Source organism: Canis lupus, chromosome 3 (assembly GCF_048164855.1).
Source record: "Canis lupus baileyi chromosome 3, mCanLup2.hap1, whole genome shotgun sequence".
NCBI classification, from domain to species: domain Eukaryota; kingdom Metazoa; phylum Chordata; class Mammalia; order Carnivora; family Canidae; genus Canis; species Canis lupus.
Genome location: NC_132840.1, coordinates 42,858,245 through 42,885,709, shown reverse-complemented (window position 1 = coordinate 42,885,709; position 27,465 = coordinate 42,858,245). Strand labels below are relative to the sequence as shown.

The 27,465-nt window shown below is 40.5% G+C and overlaps 1 protein-coding gene and 1 pseudogene across 6 annotated transcripts in view; both read right to left on the bottom strand.

Annotated features, from left to right (window-relative positions):
• ROR1 (receptor tyrosine kinase like orphan receptor 1) overlaps positions 1 to 27,465 on the bottom strand; it is a 475,484-nt gene that overhangs the window by 99,548 nt on the left and 348,471 nt on the right. The gene's annotated exons all lie outside the window — the stretch shown is intronic.
• LOC140630432 (high mobility group protein B1 pseudogene) lies at positions 11,961 to 17,442 on the bottom strand (annotated as a pseudogene).

Below are 27,465 nucleotides of genomic sequence, written 5' to 3'. Positions count from 1 at the left end.
TCTAGTCATGACATCAAAACTGTCTCTAGACATTGTCAAATGTCCTCTGAGGGTCAGAATCATCCCTCCTGAAAACCACTGAGTCAGACTAATGGATTCCAAAAAAGAAAGCAGCCCATCCCAATGCAGGAGGCAAATGAAAAGAAGGTGACTTGAATGGAATATGAACAAAATGTCTTCTAAAAGGAGGACTCCAAAGTAGAGAAGAACCAAAGGTCTTCTTTAGTCACCCAGCTAAGGGTCTTCTTCAGGTCTGTAATGAAATGGGATGGGCATAAAAAGAGAAAGAAGCCCTTTCCTAGTGAATATAGGTTGTTTTTTTTTTTGTTTTTTTTTTTTTTTTTGTGAATATAGGTTTTATAGACACATCATGTGTGCTAATTAGATAATATCATGTATATATAGTCCATAGACTAGAACATGGCTTCTTCACAAAACTCCTCCTGCAATTAATAAAAATTCCAAAGTTGTTCCTACAGTTATTGAACTGCATAAACCTGACTGAACATTATAATCAAAATCAAGGACTACCTTGATTTGATATCAAATAATCAAAAAGCAGGGCTACCTACAAGAATGCTGAGACCAGTCTCCCCCTACTTTGCTGCTCCCTGTGTTATGCAACCATAAGATCTTAGTATTAAAAGGCTCTAATAAACCATCTGATTCGGCTTATCAAGTTGCCAGCATAGCATCCTTGACAGATGACTGAAACCCTTTGCAAGGCAGATTGTCCCACTGTTGGGTAGCACTACTTATATGTTTTTATGTTGGGGACTAGAACTGGCCTCCTAGTAATGACCACTTGTTGGACCTGGTGCAGCACCTTGAAGCATCATGGACTAAGTCCACTCCCTTGTTGAGAAGTCTGAAGGTAGATCCTGAAGTCACCTAATAAAGTCTTATCTTCATCATCTTTTCTCCACTCATATCGACCATTCCCAGTACATTCAACTGTTTCTCACATGCCATCACCTTCACTCTCTTCTCCCCTCTTTGAACATTCTTTCCTCAGGACCCAAAGGGGCGTCATGAGCACCTCACAATTGCCTTCAACACTGATTCCAAACTTTCATCAAGGCCCTAAAATGCTCCATCATCTCTCACTTTCCTTGGAAGACTTGTCTTTGATCTCACAGACAGGGGGCAACAGGCGATACAACTCTCAAGATCATATCTTTTCCTTCTGCCTCTTCCTGTGTAGGTCCCCCTTACAACACCTTTTCTTATGAACTTACTTAAGTCTTTAGGTCTCTTTTTATCTTTATCTTTCCTCCAATTTGGAGAAGCTGTAGACCTGTCTCCACCAATCATTCTTTCTGTTCTGCATTTTTAGTTTTCCCCTCTCATTGCCCCTTCTCAAGCTTACCTTTACCTATATGTGTTGGCTTCCCATCTCAAAAGCCAGAATTTTCATGGTCATCCGTCCTTCTGCCTAAAGTTCTACAGTACTGAATCTGCTTCCTCTACATCTCAGCTCTGCTAAGAGTCATCTGTATTTGAAAGCTTATCTCATTTATTCTCACTTCACTGCAATCAGCATCCTCATCCAGCATACTCTCTATATGCTCCCTTTGCACCACAAATACCAGGGAATCTGCAAGTCTCCAAAGAGACCATTTCGTTTTCTATGCCTGGAATGGCATAGAATGGAATGATCCACCCACTGTGTGCAGTTTGCAAACCCCTATTCTTTTTTTAAGACCCTGAGATGCCATGTCCTTTGCATGGCCTTCCCTAGAGAGTTAGGAAGCCAATAAAATAATCAGAATGATCAGTTTTCTAGTTGTGCTTCAAGAATTAAATGAGGTGATCTATGCTAAGTGCTTAGCACAGTGAATAGCACAGAATAAGTGCCTGACAAATTATAGCTATTATGATTATTAGCTCCTTCAGCAGGCTCTATTTCCTTTTCTCTAGGTGTCTCTCACTGTCTCCAGGATATTATACGGTGCTTGTCAAAGCAGGTGACAACTTCTTCACCAGTCCACCAGATTATAAGGACAGGGATGCCATTTTTTCATCCATATGTCCCCAAAATTAAGCATCATACTTAGTAGGAACTCAATTAATATCTGATGAATGAGTGAAGGACAATTCATTTGCATGAGCAAGGCAATTATTAGGTCTTGTACTTAATAAGGATATACTGATTCCATGCTGATGGTTCTGCCCTTTTCAGCAATGATATCACATTTCAAACCTCCAATTTACCTCTATGAAATTTGGAATGAATTAGAATGCCACAGGGGGGAAGGCAATGTTCCCTGAGACTGGTTCCCCAGTGGGGAGAATTCCTGTGCCAGATCTTGGGTGCTGAGTGAACCCTTGACTCTGGTTGGCGCTCTCTGTCCTTGGTAGGCCAAAGTTGCTCTGAACAGCCAGCCTCTCTGGGTTCAACTATGGGCCAGCCACTGAAGGTGGAACAAAGCAGCATTGATGCCACTATTCACAAAGCAGGCCCTTGGGCAAGGATCAGAGGACTTGCCTGTCAGTTTCTCCCTTCCCAGACATAGTGCTCCACTCTTCTCTGCCCTCGGGAACTGGGCTAGTGTCAGCTATCCAGGTACAGGAAGAAAAGGTATGGTATGCTGGGTGTGAAAGCGCTCAGAAGAATGTTGTCTGGTAGCTACAAAATGGAGATGAATTTAGTGGATGTTTCATTCTGATGAGTGTTGATAATTATTTCATTTAAGTAACCAACACTAGTCAGGGCCAAGGAGCTGTCCTCCAACATTTTCACCACCAGGGAAGCATTTTTAAATTTTACATCTCCTTGCCCCCAAGGACCCATGCTTTAAATGCTTTTGTCTAATATATAAATTTGCAGTTTTTATGAGAAAAACATTTACACACTGAACCCTTACTGTATGACAGGTACTTTGCTTCTGTACTATGTGCTTTGTATATTGTATCTTTTATTCCTTATAATAACCCTATGAGGAGAGTATATTATTTCTTTTTAAAAAATTTTTATTTAGGGGATTCCTGGGTGGCTCAGCAGTTTGGCGCCCACTTTTGGCCCAAGGCGTGATCCTGGAGACCCAGGATCGAGTCCCATGTCAGGCTCCTTGCGTGAATAAAATCTTTAAAAAAATTGTTATTTAAATGAGGAGAGTATATTACTTCTATTTAATAAATGAGGAAATTGAGTGAGGCTAACTTGTTCAGGATCACACACCTTACACATGACCTTGTTAGTAGTCAACCAGGTTGTCCAAAGTCATATGGCTTTTCAGATGATTTCAACTAAGTAAGCTAATTAAGTAAAAGAGTAATTGTTCTCCTTACTGTTACTTTTTTAAAAAAGATTTTATTTATTTATTCATGAAAGACACAGAGAAAGAGAGGCAGAGACATAGGCAGAGGGAGAAGCAGGCTCCCTCCACGGAGTCTGATGTGGGATTCCATCCTAGGACCCCGAGATCATGACCTGAGCCAAAGGCAGAGGCTTAACCAACTGAGCCACTCAGGGTGCCCCCCATTATTGTTATTAAAATAATAACTATTTTTGTAAAATATAAAAATAGTTAACCAAAATTTATTTTTAAATATTGTCAATTAAAGCTTTCAATTAGCATGAGATTGCAAAAAAAATTTTTTTTACTTAATCTAATTCAAGACCAATAAGTTTGTTGCTCTAGTTGTCTTATGCTGTTTTTAAAAACTAATAGTAATATACAGTTACCAATAGGACTATTGAAATTTTATAGTCGGGCTTCTATTCTATTACTCACTCCAAGTGTCCAGGGAGCCTGAGACTTCCAGGAAAGACCACTGTCTAAGTACTGGGCTTTGCTGTTTATCCTTTGAAAACTACTTTTCAATGTACTGAATAAATGCTGAATGCCATTTTTGTTCTTGGTGATTTTTTTTCTAAACTTAGGCGAGATTCTGTTCATCAGGAAGGCATGCAAGGTCTTCCCTTTGACCTGAATACTTATCTAGAGAAAACACAATTTTAGGATTTCCTCAAGCTGTCGCTCTGATCCCTAAAGGTACAGATCATAAAGATTTCAAAGGATCCTTAGGACCTAGAGAAGAAAGGAAAATCTCACCTTTGCCCTTAGTTTTGTGTGTCCCTCAGCCAAGAGATGTGCCCTCACCCCCACCCCCCAGCTTACTGGTGACTCCAGGTGTACGCAGGAGGGTCCGATTTCAAAGTACTCTAGGACCTAAACAAGGGCTTGAGGCTTTCATTTGTAATAAGAAAGACAGCCCAAAATTGTCTGCAAAATCTTTCCTACTCCAAGAAAGAAGATTCAGAAAGAACAGGGAATGAGTTCCAGCGAAAATGTACTGGGATTCCTTTCGCTCCGTCAGCAAGAACAGCAGGGAGACTGAGCTGACAGACCCACAATAAAACCACTCGAAGGAGGAAGCACAGAATATCACGCCAGAGGGAATTCACTGATCATGATCAGTGAATGATCAAAGATCATGACAATCCTATCTTCCGATGGCCGTCCATCAAATTGGCAAAATCCACTATTTGGCAAAGGTCTTCACTAACTTGGGTGTCACTTTCTGGAAAGCTGTGGGCAGAATCACAAGCTGAGCTCAAAGAAACAGTGTTTCGAGACCCAAGCCCTTACCAAGAGCCATGCTACAGAGGTGTGAACTGCAGCATTATTTATAAATGTTGAGAAATTGGGGGGTGGGGGCAAGACGAGTTGCTAAATGATAGTTTCAGTCAGGAGAACACAGACATTGGTAACGAGAGGCAGAGATTCTGTTACCATATAGAAAATATCTAAGATACAATATTAAGTGGAAATGGAAGATGGAAGCTATTGTACAGATGAAGTTACTGCAATCATATAGGAAGTGCACGGAGGAAAGGGTCGAGGGGCATTGACAACATTTATTGTGAGTGTATTATGTGCCAGGTGCTCTATAAAGTATGAATTATTTCATTTAAGCCCTACCAAAAAATTCTGATAAGGAAGCTTCTATTCCATAAAGATAAATAAGAAAACCGAAGCTGAGGAGCATCTGGGTGGCTCAGTAGTTGACCATCTGCCTTTGACTCAGGTCATGATCCTGGGGTCCTGGGATCAAGTCCCGTATCAGGCTCCAGTCTGCTTCTCCCTCTATGTCTCTGCCTCTCTCTGTGTCCCTCATGAATAAATAAATAAAATCTTTTTTTTTTTTTTTAAAGGAAATCACGGTTGTGTTGTAGGTAATAGAGTTTGGTTTACATTCTTTTAAAAAATCTCTTCTTCACATGTTCTGCAGTGTGATTATATATTAAATTCAAAACATTTTAAGATGCATATTAAAAAATTAGAATTTGTAACCTTTAAGAATGTTCAGATAATATACTCAGATCTCATTGGACAGTGAATTTGAGCTCTGATAAGGCTTATTGTTCCATTAAGCACAGGAATGAAAATGTTACCCCAAATCAGATGTAGTAAACTTTTTTGAGCTCTGGTTATTGGGAGGATTAATGAGATAAGGCATGTCAGGTGCTCAGCACAGTGCCTGTGGGACCCTAGTAAGGACTCAACAGATATTATCTACTCTTAGTGCCAAGTGCCAGGTATTGCCTGAGTGCTCCTCACAAACACCCCAAATCTTTAGCTATTGTTATCTGTATTTTGCAGATAAGAAGATTGAGATTCAGAGGGATTAAGTAACTCATCCATTGTAACTCAGTTGTAAAATGGTACAGCCAAGTTCAGTGGCCTTTCCCCTTCATCGTACCAGTTTCACTCCAGCACAGGTGAAACACACATGGTGGCATATACTTCCCTAAACTGGTAGCACCATCTGGGGTGGATTTCCCCCACCCGTACATCAGCTCACACTAGTGAACTATCCAGGTAAGCTCAAACTTTTCTTTTTTTCTTTTCTTTTTTCTTTTTTTAAGCTCAAACTTTTCATTCTGGGATTCCAAGTCCTTTGGTATCTGCCCTGATTACATATATGTCAAAAATCCACTTTCCATTTTTTATGCACATAGGATCTTCCTTGTTACTGAGGTCCCCCGTGCCTCCTGCAGAGCACTGCATTCCCTCAGTATCACTACACCTCTCCATCCTTTACCACCCAGTTTAAGTCCAACCTCTGCCAGGAAGCCTACCCACTCACATCAATTTCTCCCTCTCCTGGCTTCCCACAGAACATATTCTCTATGTCATTTAATTATACACTGTATCATTTATTTAATCCTTTAGTTAACGTCTCTAAGACTTGATACTCTAAGGTTATTGGTTTCTAAGAGTGAAGGCAATTTAATATATGTTTCTTTTCAGAGTGTCTAGTATAGCACAAGTTCCTCTCACATTTGAAATAATCAGGATTCTTAGTTGCAAATGACAGGAAACCTAACTCTACCTGGGAGAAGCTAAAAACAACAAGAAAGCAGGGGTGGGGGGGTAGGGGGAATCGGTGTTTATAGGCTCATGTAATTGACAGGTCCTGTGGCTTGGGCCATGATTGGATTCTCAAATACACCAGTGGAGCTGGGTTGGTCGTAGGGTCATCCTAAAGTGTGTTGGGCCAGCCTTACCCAGACCGAGAGGGGAGAAGAGGCAGTTCTCCCCCAGAGGAAAAGCAAGCTGCTCTTGTCAAAAGAAGGATGAATAGATCCTGGGCGGGCAAGAACAACAGATGTCCCTGACTTTATTGAATCAGATTCCTTGGCATTTATTTAATACCACTACTACTAAGTGTTCTTCACTGGTCAGGCACCAGACTGTAACCCCATTAGGAACTGCCAGGCAGCAACAGAGCTCTTATTAACCTGATCTCAACTGAAGTGAGCCAGGCCTGGGGGCAGAGCTACAAAGGAGAGCTTACAAATCTCTGACACAGCATTTTAATACCACAGGGGATTTTTTTCCTTTCCCACAAATTGTGTTAACCCTTTGGGAACAGGGGGGCAACCCAGCGTAGAGCTCATTAGTGGCTTTCCTTCAGAGCTCTTCAAAGAGGCCCTGTCAATTGCCAATGTGATTTTTCTTAATATTGTGCAGACGGCAGGCTAATCCATCTTCAAATGATCTAATTGCATCTAACTTTCTCTTAAGAAACACTGCGTGGAGTTGCAAAGTCTTAATTGTGGGGTGTATGCTGAATGTCTCCAAGATTACAGAGCCAAGCACTCAGACCAAAGCTGGGGAATTTCCAGTGGAAACTTTCGGGGGAAGGAAATGGAAGGTGGCTAGTGGCAGACTGGGAAGCCTCATTGGGTCCAGTGCTCTTAAAACTAAAGAAGCGCCTCAACCTACTACTTAGGGATTTCCACTGGGTGTTCGTGGAGGCTCCGTCTGTGCCACCAAAGATTCACATTTCCATCCATGATGGAGGTGATGGGTAAAATGAAGGGTCACGTGGAGGGGAAGGGGCAGACAGACAAGTTGCTGGTGCTTCTGATGAGCTGGGTGAGAATAAGGACCCCAAGTGGACAATATTTTCTAAGAGGTTTCCCTGGTCTTTCCACTCTCTTAGCCAACTAACACCTTGCAAAGGGCCTAAAGAAATAAAATATTTACATCAAGGAGGTAAGCTAATGGAAGTAAGGGGGGGGCAGAGAGGGGAGGATTGGGGGGGCGAGGGGAGCTCCAGGAACCACACTGCTTCCCATGTTGGTGGGAGAGGGCACACACAAGCAGGTCATGTGAGTGCAAAAAAAAAAAAAGTCTCTTTAACGGAGTGTTTCCTTCAAACCTTGTTATATTATTTATGGTGTTTATTCCTCACAACTACTCTGGCAGGGTGCAGAGGGGTCCAGTTGTTTTCTGAGTGTGCATGAGGGAGAGCCGAGGCTCCCAGCTGAGGTGTCTGCAGCAGCTGGTGCCTGGAAGAGCTGGGATCCAGACTTCTGACTCCAGGGTGGACACCATTTGCTGAGCCCCTCCCTCAGACACACCAGGAGGGTACCGGCGACCGAGTCAGGGTCACGTGCAGGCTGTCCCCCTCCCCAGGTTGCTGGCCTGTGTAGGTACAGATAACATATCTCTCCCATTCCCTGGCAGGCCTGGGGGGAACTATCATTTTTTACTAGGATGAAGTCATTTATTGAACAATAACATGGTTTCTGTCAACATCAGGCCTTTAGGCCTTTGTTCTGTCCTCCCCCACAAACATATTTATATTGGCCTCAGCTAACAATATCCCACTTTCCAATTGCATTTGCAATCCCTTATGTCTCATCTAGTCCCCGGTACACAGGAAGTCAGGCCATAAAGGAACTGGCGGTAAACCTAAGGCACTTTATTAATTCCACTTTCAAGTCCCTCATGACAGTGAGAACTGGGAGGGCTTATTCAGGCTCCTGCACCAGGGCCCTGCTTTCTTGGACATTGGCCCATATTCTCCTCTTAATCTAGGGTTCCCAAAGGAGTCTCTACAGGCCATTTATGTACAATAACTCTGGAAGAAGAAGCCACAGAAAGCAGACCCCTAATAAGAGGAATAATAGCAAACTTCCATTGAGGGCTTGTTATGTGCCAGGCACCGTGTGCTAAGTGAATTACACACATTATCACACCTAATCTTCACAATCCTTTGAGTGGATGCTATGATTACCCACATTTTTACAGAAGAGAAAACCTCACTGGTTCTTCTGCAGCCCCAGAAGTTTCTCTGCTCTAAACCAGGCAGCAATAGTATATTCTGGTACTCACTCATTGAAGGTTTGGATAGTAATCAAGTGCCCTCTTTGCACCAGGGATGGAGGACACGAAGTACAAATGTGTCAAGAGATTAGAAGAAGGAAATTCCTTTCAGGTAGGCTCTGCTAGCTAAAAAAAGGAAAGAACAGGGGTGCCTGGGTGGCTCGGTTAGTTGAGCATCTGACTCTTGGTTTTGGCTCAAGTCATGATCTTGGTTCATGGTATCGAGTCACCAGCCCTCAGGCTCCATGCTCAGTGTGGAGTCTGCTTCAGATTCTCTCCCTCTCCCTAACCCCTCCCTAAAATAAATAAATAAAATATTTTAAAAATAATAAAAAGGGGGAAAACACCTTCCTTATTGGCTATCCCCTCTTCTCTTAGAATATGGCCAATTACCTCATCCCACAGAATTCTACTTCTCCATTGCCTGTTGAAGGCCAAGGCCAAGCATTCTAGTTGACTAGAAAGTGGTAGATTTATTCTCTCTTTATCCCATGAGACTCAGAGACATATCATGTCTCTCTCTGTGTAGTTCCCACTCATCCCTGATGACAGAGAAGTCCAGATGAAGATGGAACCCATAATATGCTTCCTCAAAAAGCCTCAGAGGTTTGTGAGTGTGTGCATGGGGGTGTGTAGCTCTGTCCCAGGCTCTCTGAGTCATTTTCTCATTTGATTTCATTTATTCTGTTTACTTTTATTTATTTAAGATATTCATTTTTTAAAAAGATTTTATTTATTTACTCATGAGAGACACAGAGAGAGAGAGAGAGAGGCAGAGACACAGACAGAGGAGAAGCAGGCTCCATGCAGGAAGCCCAATGTGGGACTCGATCCTGGGACTCCAGGATCATGCCCTGGGCCAAAGGCAGGTGCCAAACCACTGAGCCATCCAGGGATCCCCTATTTAAGATATTCTTCATACCAGCCTCCTCTCCTGTCCATTTCAGAACTTCTCACTTCTTTTTTTTTTTTTAAGATTTTTATTTATTCATTCATGAGAGACAGAGAGAAGCAGAGACAGACATAGGCAGAGGGAGAAGAAGGCTCCCTGTGGGGAGCCTGATGCAGGACTTGATCCCAGGACCCTGTGATCACGACCTGAATCAGAGGCAGATGCTTAAGCACTGAGCCACCTAGGCATCCACTTCTTACTTCCTTATAACTCTCTTAACCCACTCTAGCCCAAGTCACCAAACCACCCATTTTCTGTGTCTGGACTTTACAACAGCATCCTTCTACTAGTCTGGCAGCCTCCATACCTGCTCCATCCTCCAGACAGCTGCCAGAGTGCTCTTCTGAATGTAAGTTAGAACATCTCGCTCCTTCAGCTAAAACGCTCCCATGGCTTCCATTGCTCTTAGAACGAAGTCCACAAGGCACTGCAGCATTTGGCTTTTGCTTACCTCTCCAACCTCATGTCACACCCCCCAGCTCTCACTCACCCATCTTCAGCCACATTGGCCTCCTTTCCATTCCACAATTGTGTCAAAGTCTTTTGGACTTCAGGTTTTTTACTCTTGCTGTTCTCTTACCTAAAACAGTCTTCACCCAGCTCTTAACAAGACTGTCTCATTCCATTCCACAGATGTTGGCTCAAATGTCAGCTTCTTGGGAGGGAGATCTTTGCTCATCAAGCTGTTAAAGCAACTCCTTTCCTACACCCAGACAATTACACCTCACCCAATCTTCTTCCTATTTATCTGTTTCTGTGTTTATTGCCTACTTCTATTACTAGAACCAGGTTCCACGAGGACAAAGAACATGCCTGGTATCATTCACCGATATATTTTTGAAGCCTTGGCCTGGTACTTAGTGGTTGCTCAATTCATATTTATTGAATTAGCAAATAAATAGTTCAATATAAGCAAATGAACCTTCCCGAGGACTTCTGAAGTAGACATTTTAGGTTATTCTCATTGTGTAGCTCAAGAAACTGAAGCTCAAAGGCAGGGCCAGGATTCAAACCCAGGTTTGCACAGCTCCTATGCCAGGCCTCTTGTTACTATTCCAGAAAGTAACTCAAGGTCATCAAAACACAAGAAAGATGCATACTACAACATGGATGAACCTTGAAAGCATTACGCTAAGTGAGAGAAACCAAACACAAAAGACTCCTTTGTGCATGATTCCATTTCTATGAAATGTCCAGAAGAGGCAAATCCATTGAGACAGAGAACAGATTAGTGGTTGCCAGGGGCAGGGGCAGGGAGAGATAAGGAGTGACTGCTTCCTGGGTCCAGGGTTTCCTTTTGGAATGACGAAAGTGTTTGGCAACCAGATTGTGGTGCCAGTCCCACAACATTGTGAATGACCACGTGCCACTGAAATGTATACTTTAAAACAGGTTAAATGGTACATTTCACATGTATGTATATTTTACCACAGTAATAGCAGTGACAAGAAAAGGCAGAGATCCCCAGGACAGGCAGGTATCCATAGCCATTTGGAGGCCAAGGCAGGCAACCTTCTCAAAGCCCCGGTGCCCTGGCCCCTCTGCTGTGCTGGCTGCAGACATGGGAACAGTGCTGCCTCCTCTCAGCACCCTGACCCTCTGCAGGATCTGCCTGCAGGATCTGCTGGCATGGTGGACTGTTGCAAAATTAACCCTAATCTAAAAGAATAACATTTCACTTTGCAATGTGGTGGTGTTTCTCTTTGCAATTTACCCTTTCTCTTTAATCAGGGCGATTCCCCCAAACACTCACGCATATATATATTTTTAATCCAAGAGGAAACGTAGCCTGCCGAATGCAGCTTTGAAATCCCATCCAGCTGCTCCTGTTTTTTTGAATTTCTATTTTTAGCTCTAAACAGAAAAATGATTCAAACAAATACTATTCTGGAGAAGATTGAGTTCTGTAGTGTTTTTGCCATGGAGAGTCTCTCTGGAACAGAAGTGAGGAAGGAGGTGGTGGGGATTGGGGTGGAGCTGTTGGCTGGAAGATGCCTAACAGCTCCTTCCAGTCCCAAAGCCAGGACCTCACTCACCCATTTCCCCAGTTTGTTTGTTTGTTTATTTATTCATTCATTTTTTCTTTAAGATTTTATTTATTTATTCGAGAGAGAGAGAGAGAGAGAGAGAGAGAAAGAGAGAAATAGGCAGAGACACAGGCAGAGGGAGAAGCAGGCTCCATGCAGGGAGCCTGAGGTGGGACTCAATCCCAGGACTCCAGGATCACACCCTGGGCTGAAGGTGGCACTAAACCACTGAGCCATCCAGGGATCACCCCCATTTCCCCAGTTTAACAGAAAGCTTCTCCTTTTGCCTCCAAACATCAAGTCTCCCTGTGCTCTCACCACAGAGTGCTTTTCTAGGGTTAGAAATCCCAACTTCATGATTTTTTTTTTTTTTCTGAATTCAATTAAATCGCCTGAGCAACCCTAGGGGCATTGAGCTTTTCAGGACGGCTTAGAATAAAGCCATAGTTGGATACGCACTGCCTTTTGCCAGGGAAAGTGGTCACCAGGGGGGAGTGGGCTCACCAAGAGGCCATGGCTGCCTGAAGACCAGGTCACTGATAAATGAATGAGCAAATGGCACATCATTCATTCAATCGGTACTTCAACAAAGGCCTACTAAGTGCCAGTTACTGTTCTAAGCCCATGATTTTAATTTTCATTTTAATCGAACAAACTGTATTTCAGCTCCTACTGTGCTTTGTAATGCACTGGGGACAAAGAGTGAAGAAGATGCACAAGATTGCTGCTGCCACTTGGTGATCCCTCCAGATTCTGGAGTTGTACTGTCCTCTATCGGAGCCACAAAACAGGTATGACTAGTGAACAGCTGAAATGCGGCTAGTGTTATTGAGAAAATGAAATATGAATTTTATTTAGTTTTAATTAATTTAAGTTAAAAACTGAAGCAATGTGGAATAAGTTTGTTACACACAACTTTCTTGTTTTGGTAGGACTTCATTTTAATTTCACTGCTGCATCACATAAGATTTTATTCTTTTAGGGACGCCTGGTTGGCTCAGTGGTTTAGTGCCCGCTTTCGGCCCAGGGTGTGATCCTAGAGTCTGGGGATAGAGTCCCGCGTCAGGCTTCCTGCATGGAGCCTGCTTCTCCCTCTGCCTGTGTCTCTGCCTCTCTCTCTCTGTGTCTCTCGTGAATAAATAAATAAATTAAAAATAAATAAATAAAATGAAAGCATACTATTGATGCAGAACTGAGTGGAGATTTGGAGGACAGCACTATGACCAGAACAGTAATGGGAAGAAGAATCTGGAATAAGATAGACCACAAAATTCACAATGAATGTCAATTGGGCAGAGCCAAAGAAGTTGTTTGTGTGTGTTAAAAAAAAATAAAGATAATAAGATAGATAACATAAGGAGGCATTTTCAGTAAATACTATATAGCGATTTTGATTTTAAAAAAGGTCCCTTTTAACAGGCAAAAAGAATCAATGAAATTAGCTATCTAAAATCAGAATTAAATGTCCTAACAAAACTTTCTTTTACACAAATTTAACAGAATCTGAGCTTGTAACTTTGGCATGTATAAAGCCACTTTTAGAGGGAGAGATGGCAAAAAAAAAAAAAAAATTACCTATGGATAGCCTATAGAATGTAAAACCTTTCTAATAAAATCAAAGATCAATTGACTCATAATTTAAAAACTTGCAGGTACTTTCCTTTTGAGTTAGATGAGCCAAGAGATAAAAGAGAAACTGGCCAATTAATATTTTAGGTACATTTTACTTAAATGGCTTCCAAACTGACACACAAAAAAGCCAATTTGCAGCCTATAAAATTGAACTCCAAAGGGCACCTGGGTGGCTCAGTCAATTAAAGGTCTGCTTTCAGCTCAGGTCATGATCCTGGGGTCCTGGGATTGAGCCCTGCATCGGGCTCCCTGTTTGGCAAGGAGTCTGGTTCTCTCTCTCTCTCTCTCTCTCTCTCTCTCTCTCTGCCCCTCCTCCCTACTTTTCTCTCTGTCCTTCTCAAATAAATAAATAAAATCTTTTAAAAAACCCTGAACTCCTAAAGTAGTTTTTAAAAATCTCTTACAGGGGCAGCCCTGGTGGCTTAGCGGTTTAGCGCCACCTTCAGCCCAGGCCATGGTCCTGGAGGCCTGGGATCGAGTCCCGCGTTGCGCTCCCTGCATGGAGCCCGCTTCTCCCTCTGCCTGTGTCTCTGCCTCTCTCTCTCTCTGTCTCTAATAAATAAACAAAAAATCTTAAAAAAAAAATCTCTTATAGCTGTCAAAGAATTTCAGTCAGATATAAAAAAATTAGTTTCTGTCATGATGGTACTATAGCTGTTAGGTCAAAAATCTAGATTTAGTGGAATCTTAAAATGAGACTGCTGGTTTCTTCATTGCTTTTTTCTACTGTATGACATATACTGAAAATATCTTATGCTCAGTTTTCTGAAGCAGACTCTGAAGAGCATCTTGGATACAGTTGTTAAAACTTTCATATATGCATGCAAATGGAATCATTGCCAGTTTATAGAAATGTTGAAAGGAATCAAAGGCAATGAATTTAATGATCTTGTGCTCTTTGCCAGTACTTGTTGATTGAATTGGTGAAGAGTTTTGCAATGATTTACTTTGCTGTTAACTCCAATTCAAGATTTTCTTTGAAACTGAAAGGACGCTTGCCAAATTCTCAATAATCAAAGACAAAAAATGGCAATATGATTTACGTTTTCTCACCAATACCACACTGGATATAAATAAGCTAAAGTTGCAGCTCCAAGAAAAGGAAAAGCTTATTGTAACCTAACTAGACAGGTATGAGAATGTAAGTTGTAACTGAGACTTTTCATAATACAAACCAAGAATCATAGCTTTTACACACTTAGCATGAATAAGTATGCAAGAGATTTTAATTGTAACTGGCAGAGTGTTGTAAATTGCAAAACCTGCAGAAAAAAAATTGAAGAAGGCTTTGTTGGTATTGATAAATTTAGTGCTGTTTTTGAATTTATGCAATATACAGCTGAGTTAATGTGAATATTGAGTTGATAAAAGATTTAGTAAATTTACATAATGTGGGTAAACATAGTTTAAAAACATGTTTTTTGCAAAGTCAAATCAATTCTTCTGAGAAAGATGAACTGGTTTTGGAATATGGATGTGAATAATATCAAAGAAAAATAATTTCTTGGTCAATTTGGTTATTGGAAAACTGAGTAATTTGGAACAATTTGGGAATGGAAATTTGTTTTTAATTGTTCATTTTATAAAGCATAAGTATAGATCAAGTATTTCAAATGAAAATTTATTATCCAAATTAGGATGTGCTGTAAATACAACAGACATACTAAATTTTGAAGACTTCAATAAAAAGAATCTATCAATATCTTTTATACTTTATACTGACTTCATGTTGAAATTATAATATTTTAGATGTAGTCAAGTAAAAAAATAGGCATTAAAATTAGTTTCAGGGAAGCCCGGGTGGCTCAGCGGTTTAGTGCTGCCTTCAGCCCAGGGCCTGATCCTGGAGACCCGGGATGGAGTCCCATGTCGGGCTCCCTGCATGGAGCCTTCTTCTCCCCTCTGCCTGTGTCTCTGCCTCTCTCTCTCTCTCTCTCTCTGTCGCTCGTGAATAAATAAATAAAATCTTTAAAAAAAATAAAATTAAATTAATTTCACTTGTTTCTTTTAACTCGTTTCTTTTCTTTAATGTGACTACGAATAAGTCTTTTTTTTAATAAAAAATTGTACTTAGAAGTATTCAGAATGTCAACAAAACAGCTGCACCTTTTTTTTTTTTTTTTTGCAATTACAGAGTGGTATTCAGTTAACAGAACAACAATTATTTCGTAGAAGCTGCATCAGAGACAACAGAAGATGAAAAACTACCATCCTCATATATAACTAATTTGTGCTGTGCACCAACAAGAACCTGCTTTAAATTTTCATGCCAATTTACAACCCCCATACTGTACCAGGCAAGGTTAGTGGCTATTGAAAATACCACCAGGACAGGGCTATCTAAAGACATTTGGTAGTGTAGTAACTATACAAAAAAAGACACTGTACTGTTTAAAAACAAATCTTACACAGCCTTACATTTCAATTTTTTTCTTTAAAAGGAGTGAGTTGTGTACAGGGGGGTTAAATGCTTTACAGACAAGAAAAAAAAACACTACGCTAGAACCAACTTATTCATCATCATCATCTTCTTCTTCACCTTCTTCATCTTCTTCCTTCTCCTCATCCTCCTCATCTTCTTCGTCTTCCACCTCTTCCTTCTTTTTCTTGATTTTTTCAGCCTTAATAACTCCCTTTTTTGCCACATCAGGCTTTCCTTTCACTCGGTATGCAGCAATATCCTTTTCATATTTTTCCTTCAGCTTAGCAGCCTTCTTTTCATAAGGCTGCTTGTCATCTGCAGCAGTGTTATTCCACATCTCTCCCAATTTCTTTGCAACATCACCAATGGATAGGCTGGGATATTCTCCTTTGATTTTTGGGCGATACTCAGAACCAAACAAGAAAAAGGCTGAGGGAGGCCTCTCGGGTGCATTGGGATCCTGACCTTCTTTTTTGTTTCCACTTTAGGGGGGAATGTAAGTTTTCATTTTTCTTTCATAACGGGCCTTGTCCGCCTTAGCCACATCTTCAAATTTTCCTTTCTCTTTAGCAGACATGGTCTTTCACCTTTCTGAGGACTTCTTAGAAAACTCTGAGAAGTTGACTGAAGCATCTGGGGGCTTCTTCTTGTGCTCCTCTTGGCAAGTTTGCACAAAGAATGCATATGATGACATTTTGCCTCTTGGCTTCTTAGGATCTCTTTTGCCCATGTTTAATTATTTTCCTCAGCGAGGCAAAGAGTCGCCCAGTGCCTGTCTGGTTCTCACTTGCCCCGGCACTGCCTCTATGTAGCTCAATGTACTGCAATGGCTGTTGACTACTAATAAGTTTATAATTACTTATATGACTTGCATTGTTTCTAATAGGCAACGCTGTTCTAGAGACCCAGATAAATATCACAGCACCCACCATATTCTATTCTAATAGCCTTTAGAAAAAGTTAGGGTTCCATGGAAGCACATAGAACATCTACCCAGCCTAGTCTTAGAATAATTAGCAGAGGGCACGGACACTGGATGTCAGCTACAAAAATACTAGACCATCTGCTAAAGTAAGAGATGTTTTTAATGACAGAGCCATGATACCTTTTCCATTATTTATAGAATACTTCCCATCCCAATGGCAAGTATTTGCATTTGGGTTACTTCACTGTCCAAGTTCTAGGAGTAGGTTCCTGACTTACACACTAAGCAAGGGCAAGAGGGTTGAATAGCATGGGTTAATCTCAGCTGACCTACATTGACCCCAGACTAATCTGCAGAGCCACCAGCTATTGGCAATCACTATGGAATGTATTTACTAAAGATAAATGATGTTGCATGAGTTGGTTAAGTCTGAATGTATCAGCTTGAAGCATTATTTGGTAGCCCTAATTGGATCTATAATTTACACCTGGTTTCAGTGGAGTCCTGTCACATTAGGTGGAATGTGCCTATGTGACTGACCAGCTCATTATGAGACCTCCACTAGGACCTGACTAGACTTCTTGGTACCCAGATGCTTCACATGCATGCCAGTAGAGGTTCAAGACCTGCAGACAAAGGGTGTCCAGTGCAACCCACTTATCAGGGGGAAAATGCTTGCATCTGAGGTCTCTGGATTCTTTGTATTGGCATACTGGTCTCTTGCTGTTGCTGTGCTGTATCCCTAACCAGTAATAAAACTGCCCCATAAGGATAAACTGTTTGAATGCTGTGAGTCCTTTTAGCAATCAAACACAAAGTATCACTCATGTGTAACTCATGTAAGAGTTCATCAATTGATTGCCTTCTCAAGAGAGGAGGCAACAAATCAGACTGGCTAAAGCTTGAGCCCTGGAGTCTACCTGCCTGGGCTCAGATTGAGGCTTCATCCTTTGCTAGCTGAGTCTCCTTAAGTGAGTGCATTGACTGAATATTTGTGGTCCCACAATTTATGGCACACACAACACCCCCCCCCCCCCCCCGCCGGCATTTATGTTGAGAACTAACCCCCAACGTGATAGTATTAGGAGGTGGGGCCTTTGAGAGGTAATTAGGTCATGAGGGTGGAGCCTTCAGAAATGGGATTAATGCCCTTATAAAAGGGAGCCAGAGAGCTTCCTTACTTGACCATGTAAGCATAGAGCAAGAAGATGGTTTACAACCTGGAAAAGGGCTCTCACAGGAATGCACCCAGATCCCAAACTTCCAGCCTCCAGAACAATAAGAAATAAAGAAAACAGTAGCCATGCAGTCTACGGTACTGTTACTGCAGCCCAAACTAAGTGACTTACTTAATCTGTACAATGGGAAATTAATAGCGTCTACCTCGAAGGATTCAATGAGCTCATCCTTATACAAGGTTTTACAAAGATATCTGGCACACAACAGCATTTAGTGTTAACCATTTAATAAATTCTATCTTTAAAGTCTCAAGAAGCAGATTTCTGCAAGTTTTCTGTCCTTGTTTTTAAGCCCCAGGAGTTCATTAATATTGAGGTCTAGACTCAGAGCACCCCTCTACACAATTAAAAAGAACTTGTGATAAGAAAGAGCACAGGGATGATAATTTATCAACTTTTCCATTTTTCTAGACAGGAAACTAAAACACCAGGCTACCTTACCAAAACTATTGTATGCTATAAGATCAAAAAACATTAAAAAAAAGTTCTGAAAACTATAAATAGTTATATGAATGTAAGAGATCATATTCTTGTACCTTTTTGTAACTTCTCTTGGGAATTTTACCCTTTTTATAACTTCTCTTGGGAATTTCACCCTCTTCAAAGCTGTGCCCATTCACTTAGGCAAGATGACCATCATGTCCACCCTTTTAGTCCTGACTTCTGTCCTAGGTCCCAGTTCTAAAACCCAAATTGTCCACTGGATGGTTCCACCTGAGACTAGGCAGGAACAGCAACACTGAATATACTATTTTTAATTTACGGTTTCCTCCTAGCCTGCATACTTTCCAATGGCATGGGAATCAGTGTGGGGTATTGACACTGTTGCTAGGCCTGTTTGCACTCAGATTCATTCCTTGCCCTCTCCCTGCTCAGGATCCACAAGGCAGGTGACTTGTACAAGCTCAATTCTCAGACTTCCGGCCTCAAGTAGCTTCTTGTAGAGTTCCCCTATTGGAAGGCACTGGCAGTATTTTGGAAGTGGAGAGGAAGGGAGAAACCAAGTTGTTTCCCCTCACCTTCTTTCTGCCTAGGGTGATCAGTAGGAATGGCTTCTCATGCTCCAGTGCCCACAGAATGGGTTTACCATCATCCCAACCTCCAAAGATGACCCCTACCCTTGGGCTCTGGTCAAACCACCTGTTCTTTTTATCCTTCCAATCTAGGCATAGCTGTGCCTTCTATTTGTTGCTGATCTTTTGAGTAGAATCACCAACCTTTGAGCACAGTCAAGAATATTCATAACATTTCACTGTGTTTGTTATAAGATCTGTTTGTTTCTCTTAGAAAGCTTTATGGGTATACAAATCAGTAATGAACCTGTATTCAAGTCATACATGCACACCAGTGTCCTTATTTTCCCATCAGCCTTCAGGGTCTGTCAGTCAGGCATCAGGATTATCTGATGAGTGCTTTCAAAACACCCATGTGAAGACATCAGAGGGCTGTCTCCACCATCACATCACAATGCCTCCTGCTGTGATCCCACTGCTTAGCTCCAAACAGAGGTACCTAGCCCACAGAGAGCTACTTTTACCCAGGAGGGCCCGATGTCACACCAGTTCATAATTTGGTGGTGGTGAGGTGAGTTCTTGCATGGGAATTTTCTGTAAAATCATTCTCACTGATGGATCTAACTATACAATGTCGTGCTTAAAATGGGTAGCATGCAAGCACAGCCAGATAAAAGAGAACTATTGACACCTCAGGGCAGAGAAAGAGAACCCAAGGGTAAATTGTATGAAATTCAGAACTCGAAGAGGTCTTACTATTAAGAAGGCACTAGTAAATTGAATGTCAATGAGTCATCAAGTTTAAAGTTAGAAACATTCTTAGATGACATTGAATGCAAGCTCTGCAGTTTGCAAAGAAAAAAACTGAGGCCCCCAAAAGGTAAGCAGTTATGTCCAGGGTTACTAGCTAGTGAATGACACAGAAAGGACTAGAACTCAGATAGGTACCTTTTCTCTGGACCCTTATTTCTTACCCTATGTGGACCAACAGCACCAGCACCTGCTGGGAAAGTTTTAAAGATGCAGAATGTCAGGCCTCACCCCAGACTTATACCTTTAGAATCTGCATTTTAACAATATCCCCAGGTTACCTACATACACATTATAATTTGATTCTGACTGGCAGGCCCTGGAGGCTGATGAAAAATAAGAACAACTGGTTTACGTGTGTGATTTGTGAAAATAGGTTCATTACTCATTGAAGTACACTCCAAGCTTTCTAAGAGAAATGAACCAGACTCTGATTCCTTTGGGGCTTTCTGTTCACCCACAGCCAGAGTTGAGGTGGGGGTTTTCTCCATTTCTTGAAAAGTACTTGCTCTGTAACTTACAGCAGGAGCTGATATTAAAACTCATAAACACAGGAAGGGAAAGTGTAAATGATGTAGAATGAGGACTTTTAGATTGGTTTTGCTGCTTGGCACTCACTTGTATGACTTGAAAAAAAGCTTTTAAGAATCAGAGTCCTGGAACACAGAAGGCACTTGATAAAAATGTGTTGATTAAATGAATAAAACCTTGTCATATGTGGAGAAAGGATTTCAGGACACAGACTCTCAATGTACAATTTAACACACATTTATAGAGCATATCTTGCATGCTAGGTGCTGTATGAGGTATGGAGATACCTTCATATCTATCATGTAGACTGAGCAGCTCATGGCCTGGTGGACAAGCTTTCAGAATGCATGTTCCTAGAAAGCAAGACCTTATCTTCCCTCTTTTCTTTTTAAATGTGCCCTGCACACAAAGATAAGCTTTGCCAATATTCACAAGTATCGTTTTAATTGGAAGCTTTCCACACCCCATTCATACGGTGGGAATTGTTGAGTGATGGAGGTGGACTGGGATATGAGAGTTTGGCTTCTCAACCTCCTGTGCTTTTCCATCTATTCCCTACTGGGATTGGGAAATCCTTCTTATCTAATCTTTCCACATTCCCTCCATCTGCCCTTCTCTGCAGAGCACTGAGTCTCAGGCAGTTTGACGAAGAGACAGAGGTCAGCTACTTCACTGGAGCAATGGCCCCCTGTGTCCTGGGCCAACTGCTGAATGCCTTCCTGGTTTCCCCTCCACAAGGCACCTCCACCCCTGGACTGCCTGAGTCGCTGTGTTGAAAGTTATCCTTGAGTTTATCTTGAGTTGAAAATTACATTATCACTTCCTGGGCTGAGCCAGCACCCAGCTACATTTCTTCACTGTGGCTGAGACTTGGAAGTAGATGAAAGAAGGAAAGAATTCATCAAAAGTAGGTCACTTTGTCTGTCTGCAGAAAGGGACCTTAGCCAAAGATCAACAAGAGAAAAGGAAATAAAGTCTTCGAGGTCTCTTGTTGGGGTTCACAGCAGGGAATGTTGTCTAGAAGGACTTTGGCTAGAAAGAAGGTATATATAGCCTCTTGGTTCAAATAGCCATGATGAGTCAATTACACTTCAATTAAAAAAAAAAAAACTATCAACAATGAGGATGATGATGCCAGTCAAGATTATTAAGCTCCTAATATTTGCCAGGAACAGTGCTAGCTACTACTTTACATGTATCATCTCATTATTTTATTTAATCTTCACAACAACTCTATGAGACAGATACCTTTTTTACCATGCTTTTACAGACTGATTTTGCAGGATCTCACAAATGATGAAAGAAAAAAAAAGAAACACAACTTAAATGTATTAAACTTTATATACTAGGCCCCATGCTTGATTTTTCATATGGTCACAGCTATATGAGATAGTAGAGTCAGTCAGTCAATAAATATCATTCACTTGAGGAATAATTAAGTGAATTCTAAGTGTCATATACTCTATAGTCATTGTCTCATTACTGCTAATGACAATACTATGAGATAGATCCTGTCATCACCATCTCATAGAAGAGGACGATTAGATGTTTGCCCTTCCTTCCTTCCTTCCTTCCTTCCTTCCTTCCTTCCTTCCTTCCTTCCTTCCTTCCTTCCTTCCTTCCTTCCTTTCTTTCCCTCCCCTTCTCTTTCCTTTTCTTTCTTTCCTTCCTTCCCCCCTTTCTTTCTTTTTTTTTTTTTTTATTATTTCTTCCTAGTAAAAATTTACTAAATGCTAGTAGCTATGTTCTAGGTATAGAATGGGATATGAAGCAAAGGAGGTCCTGAGCTTGTGAAGCTTATTTTGCAAAAACATAAACAAATGAATAATAATAAAAAAAAGACAATGTTAGGTAGTTGTGGTGCAACCTCAATCTGAGGAGAAGGAAGGGGGAAGAGAAGAGGGGGGAGGAGGAGGAGCACCATATGAGTGGTAAAAGAATTCACACAAGGCACAACAAAGGAGATAGAAGTTTATTGAATACATTGCAAGGAAGCAGCAGGCAGGACAGTGAAGGAGAGACTGCCTGTCAGAGGCAGAGCTAGAGAGCTGTAGTTAAGGGAAGGAAGTGGGTAGGTATGAGAATATATTGAATTTTCCTTTTTTTTGGTACCTGTGCCCGGTGTGAGTAGCCCATCAGTCAGCTAAGGGCCTATGGCTATTTTGAGGTGGGCCAGCCTGTTTGTATTCAGCCCGGTGGTCACTGTGGGCCCTTCTACTTTACTCAGTTTCCATGGTTCAAGCCTGTTGCCTAAAAGCAGCCTCTATCATAGTGATAACTACCATGATATAAATGAAACAGGGTTATATGATAAAAGTGACTGGGAGCTGAGGTAGATTCAGGGTTATTTCTCAGGAGATGACATTTCAGGTGAGAAGTGAATAGTAAGAGAGATTGAGTCATGCAAAGGTCTTAGAACAAAGCCCTCCAGGCAGGAAGGACTGTTAGCACAAAAATCCTCTGGCCTGAAGAACAAGCCTGGAGTATTCAAGGAGCACTCAAGTTGAACGATCAAGGTGGGAGTAGAACAAGGGACAGTCACAGGGGTAGGCAGGGAGCCTTCAGGCCAGGGCAAGGAATTGGGAATCTATACCAAATGAAAAGTCCAGAGCTGGGAAGAGGGCTTAGGAGGGCAGAAGGTATTTTTCAAAGCTCACTGTGGTTTCTTTTTTTTTTTTTTTTTTTTCTTTTTTTTTTTCACTCTGGTTTCTGTGATAAGAAATACCCTATAGGAAGCAAGGGTGGAAGGACATAAATTTGTGCTACAAATTTAGTTTGTTACAGGATTTTAAATGAGATATGATGGTGGCTTAGAGGAGGATGTGGTAGGGAGATGGAGAAGAGTGGGTGGCTGGTTAAAAGCACTTACTGAGGCTATGGAAGGCCCATTTCTGTGGCCCCAGGATACTGGGTAAGTAGTTTGAGGGTGAAATTTAGTCTTTGGAGTTTCCACAGAGGTTGGACGAGAGCCTGGCATTTTATAGGTAATTAATAAATGTTTGTTGAACTGAATTGATGCTTAGTGTTTGTGGGATTAGATCTGGATATTCACCAGGAGAAGACCTAAAGCAATCATGAGTCATATAATATGGTGCTCCCTTCACTCAATTTAATGACCCCACAATACTAAAACTGAAGAACTTAAAATATGAACGAAATCCAAGCCATTTAGTGTTTGTGGAGCATCTTAATAATATGGGGATCAAAACACCTTCCCTGGAGAGCTGTTTTGGAACAAGGAGGTGATGTTTGTAAAGATTCCCAGCACACTGCCTTGTTTTGAGGAAGGAATTCAACAAAGGGAGGCTGTCAAACGGAACAATGTCCTTGGGCCTCAAAGGACTTCTAAGACAGCATCCACCCTTAGTATTGTCCTTAGACACAGAGGAGAGAGAAGCCAGAAATATGGAAGGACAGTAAGGACTACTAAAAATCTGTTCTTCCACTAATGCAATGAGAACACCAGCAAAAATATCGTGAAAATCAACATTTGCAGAACTCTGGAAATTAGCCAAAGGCTTGCAACACTCTGAGGAGCATTTATTCAAGAAAAAAAGCGAAAATTTGGTTAAAACAGAGTTCTGTGGATTTTTAACATGCTCTATTCTCATTTCCCCCTTCTGAGTTCTGTGGTAACCTTGAAAACCAGCAGCTCTACCACCACAGCAGCTGTGAAAACCAACAGCCCTAGCAGTCACTGGAGGAGGCAGAGGGGATTGGAATGCCTCAAAATCCCCATCTCTAGAGAATTGGCTCCATTTGACCTGTCTAGCAGCATTCTGGAAAGTCCTATTTACAACTCTTGTCTTTATTTGACTAGATTCAGAACTTCTCAGTGGGAAAAGCCCTAGCCTCAGGATATCTGTTGAAAAAAACTCATAGTTGCCTGGGGTAGCAATACGAGCTGGGAAAAACAAGAGCCTGGCCAGAAAGCTCAAAAGCTCAAAGGGAAGATTTAAGGAACAAGATGTTCACAGGGGGCTTTGAAAATCTCTGACATATTTCTGGAGAGATAGAAGGATGTGTTCATGTGAGGGACTACGTGCATGCCCAGGAAAGACCTGAGAAAGTCCTAATCCTCACCTCTGGCTAGGTAATACTCTGCATGAGCATGAAATGGAAGCAAAGGCAGTGTTAAAAATTATGGGAATGCCGAAGGAATCCCCTGAAACACATCCAGAGCCCCTCTCCTACCCCACCCCCCCAGAAAAGAGTAGGAGACTCCGTGGTTTAAGGAGATTTTTGTCTTAGCTGATCAGTAAGCTAACTAAGCAATGACTTCAGTAGTCATATATGATAGGGAAAATAGATATACAGAATTATTTTAGGATAGTCACTAAACAAACAACACACAGCAACATCAGAGGAGAGGTAATCTAATTTGTGTTGCCACATTACATTATTTAAATGTCCAATTTTCACACAAAAGACCACCAAAAGTTAAAGTAATCTTAGTAAAGGAAAACAAAGCTAGAGGTATCACAATTCCAGATTTCAAAATATGCCACAAAGTTGTAGTAATCAAAACAGTGCGGCATGGCACAAAAACAGACACACAGATCAAGAGAAGAGAATAGAGAACCCCAAAATAAACTTATGTTTATATCGTCAATCCATCTATGACAAAGGAGGCAAGAATATGCAATGGGGGAAGACAGTCTCTTCAATAAATGGTGCTGGAAAAACTGGACAGCTATATGTAATAGAATGAAAGTGGATCACTTTTTTAACACCATACACAAAATAAACTCAGAATGGATTAAAGACCCCAATATGAGACCTGAAACCATGAAAATTCTAGAAGAGAATATAGGAAGTAATTTCTCTGACATTCGCTATAGTAACGTTTTTCTAGACATGCCTCTTCAGGCAAGAGAAACAAATGCAAAGGTAAACTGTTGGGACTACATCAAAACAAAAAGCTCTTGCACAGTGAAGGAATGGTTAACAGAACAAAAAGACAGCCTACTGAGTGGGAGAAGATATGTGCAAAAAATCTGATAAGGGGTAAATATCCAAAATATATAAAAAACTTATACAACCCAACACCAAAATACCCTCACAAATTGTCCAATTAAAAAAATGGGCAGAAGATATTTTTCCAAAGAAGACATATAGATGACCAATAGACACATGAAAAGATGCTTAATATCATTAATTATCAGAGAAATGCAAATCAAAATCACAATGAGATATTACCTCACACCTGTTAAAATGGTTAACATCAAAAGGACAAGAAATAACAAATGTTGGCAAGGATGTGGAGGGAAAGGAACCCTTATACACTGTTGGTGGGAATGCAAATTGGTGCAGCCACTGTGGAAAACAGTGTGGAGGCTCTTCAAAAACTTAAATATAATTACCATATGATATAGTACTTCCACTACTGGGTATTTACCGAAAGAAGATTAAAACGCTAATTTTAAAACATATATGCACCCTTATGCTTACTGCAGCATTATTTACAATAGCCATGATGTGCAAGCAATCTAAGCATCCACTGAAAGACAAATGGATAAGGAAGAAGTGGTATACATATATGAAATATCACACAGCCATAAAAAGGTTAAGATCTTGTAACAATATGGATGGACCTAGAGAGTATAATATTATATAGGATAAGTCAGACTGAGAAAGGCAAATACCATATGATTTCACTCATATATGGAATCTAAAAACAACAACAACAAACAAAAAGCGGAATCAGACCTATAAATGCAGAGAACAAACTGATTGTTGATTCCTGCCAGAGGGGAAGAGGGTGGGGACAGAGGTAAAATGGGTGAAGGGAAGTGGAAGCTACCATCTTCCAGTTATGGAATGAATACATAATGGGAATAAAAGGCACAGCATAAGGAATACAGTTAATGATATTACAATAGCATTATATATAGGTGACAGTATGGTAGCTACACTTGGGGCATAGCAAAATCTATAAACTTCTTGAATCACTACGTTGTACACCTGAAACTAATGTAATAGTGTGTCAACTATACACACACACACACGTCTAGTTTTCAATAAAAGGTAGTTATTGAAAAGATCAACAAAATCGAATAACCTTTAGCTACACTAGGTAATCTGACCAGAGAAAGAAAGAAAGAAAGAAAGAAAGAAAGAAAGAAAGAAAGAAAGAAAGAGACATAAATCACTGAAATCAGAAATGAAAAAAGGGATATCACTACTGATTTTATAAGAAGTTGAAGAAATAATAAGGGAAATTATGAACGATTATATGCCAATGACTTAGATAATCCAGATGAAATAGATAAATTCTTAGAAAGACACAAATTACCAGAATTGACTCAAGAAGAAAAAGAAAATCTGAATAGACCTACAAGTAAAGAAGTCAAATTAGTAATTTTGAAACTTCCCACAAAAAAAGTTCATGACCAGTGGCTTTACTGGGAAGTTCTACCACAAACTTTTGGAGAATTCTACACAAATCCTTCACAAACTCTTAACAAAATAGAAGACAAGAGAATACTTTCCAACTCATTCTAAGAGACCTGAATTATCCTGATATCAGAACTAGACCAAGACTCACAAGTACAAACCAAAATCTTTTATAAACACAGACACAAAATTCTTCAACAAAATACTAGCAAACTGAATCTAGTAACACATAAAAAACAATTAGACTATTACCAAATGGAAATTATTCTAGGCATGTGAGCTTGGTTTAAAAAAAAAATCAATGTAGTAGATTACATTAATATAATAAAAGTCTTTAAAATGTGATCATCTCAATAGAGAAACAGCATTTGACAAAATCCAATACTCTTTTGAAACTCAAAAAAAAAAAAATCACACAATAAGAATAAAACTTCCTCAATCTGCTAAAGACATTTTTTAAAAAAACCCACAGCTAGCATCATAAAAGTTTTCCTTTCAGAATAAGGAAAAAGTCCAGAATGTCCATTCTTGCTGCTTCTATTTAACATTATACTAAAGTTTCTAGTCACAGTAATTAGGAAGGAAAAAAAAATCATACAGAATGAAAAGGAAAAAGTAAAATAATTTCTATTTGCAGGTGACACGATCTTATAGAGAGAAAATTATAAGAAATCTACAAAAAAACTATTAGAGCAAATAAATGAGCTCAGCTACAGTATAGAATACAAGATCAATACACAAAAATCAAGTTTAGCTCTATAGAGTATCAATGAACAATCTAAAAATGAAATTTAAAAAGCCGGTTCAATTTTCAATAGCACAAAATAAATATTCTAATAAAATAAATAAAAAAATAAATAAAAATAAAATAATCTAATAAAATATTAGAAAT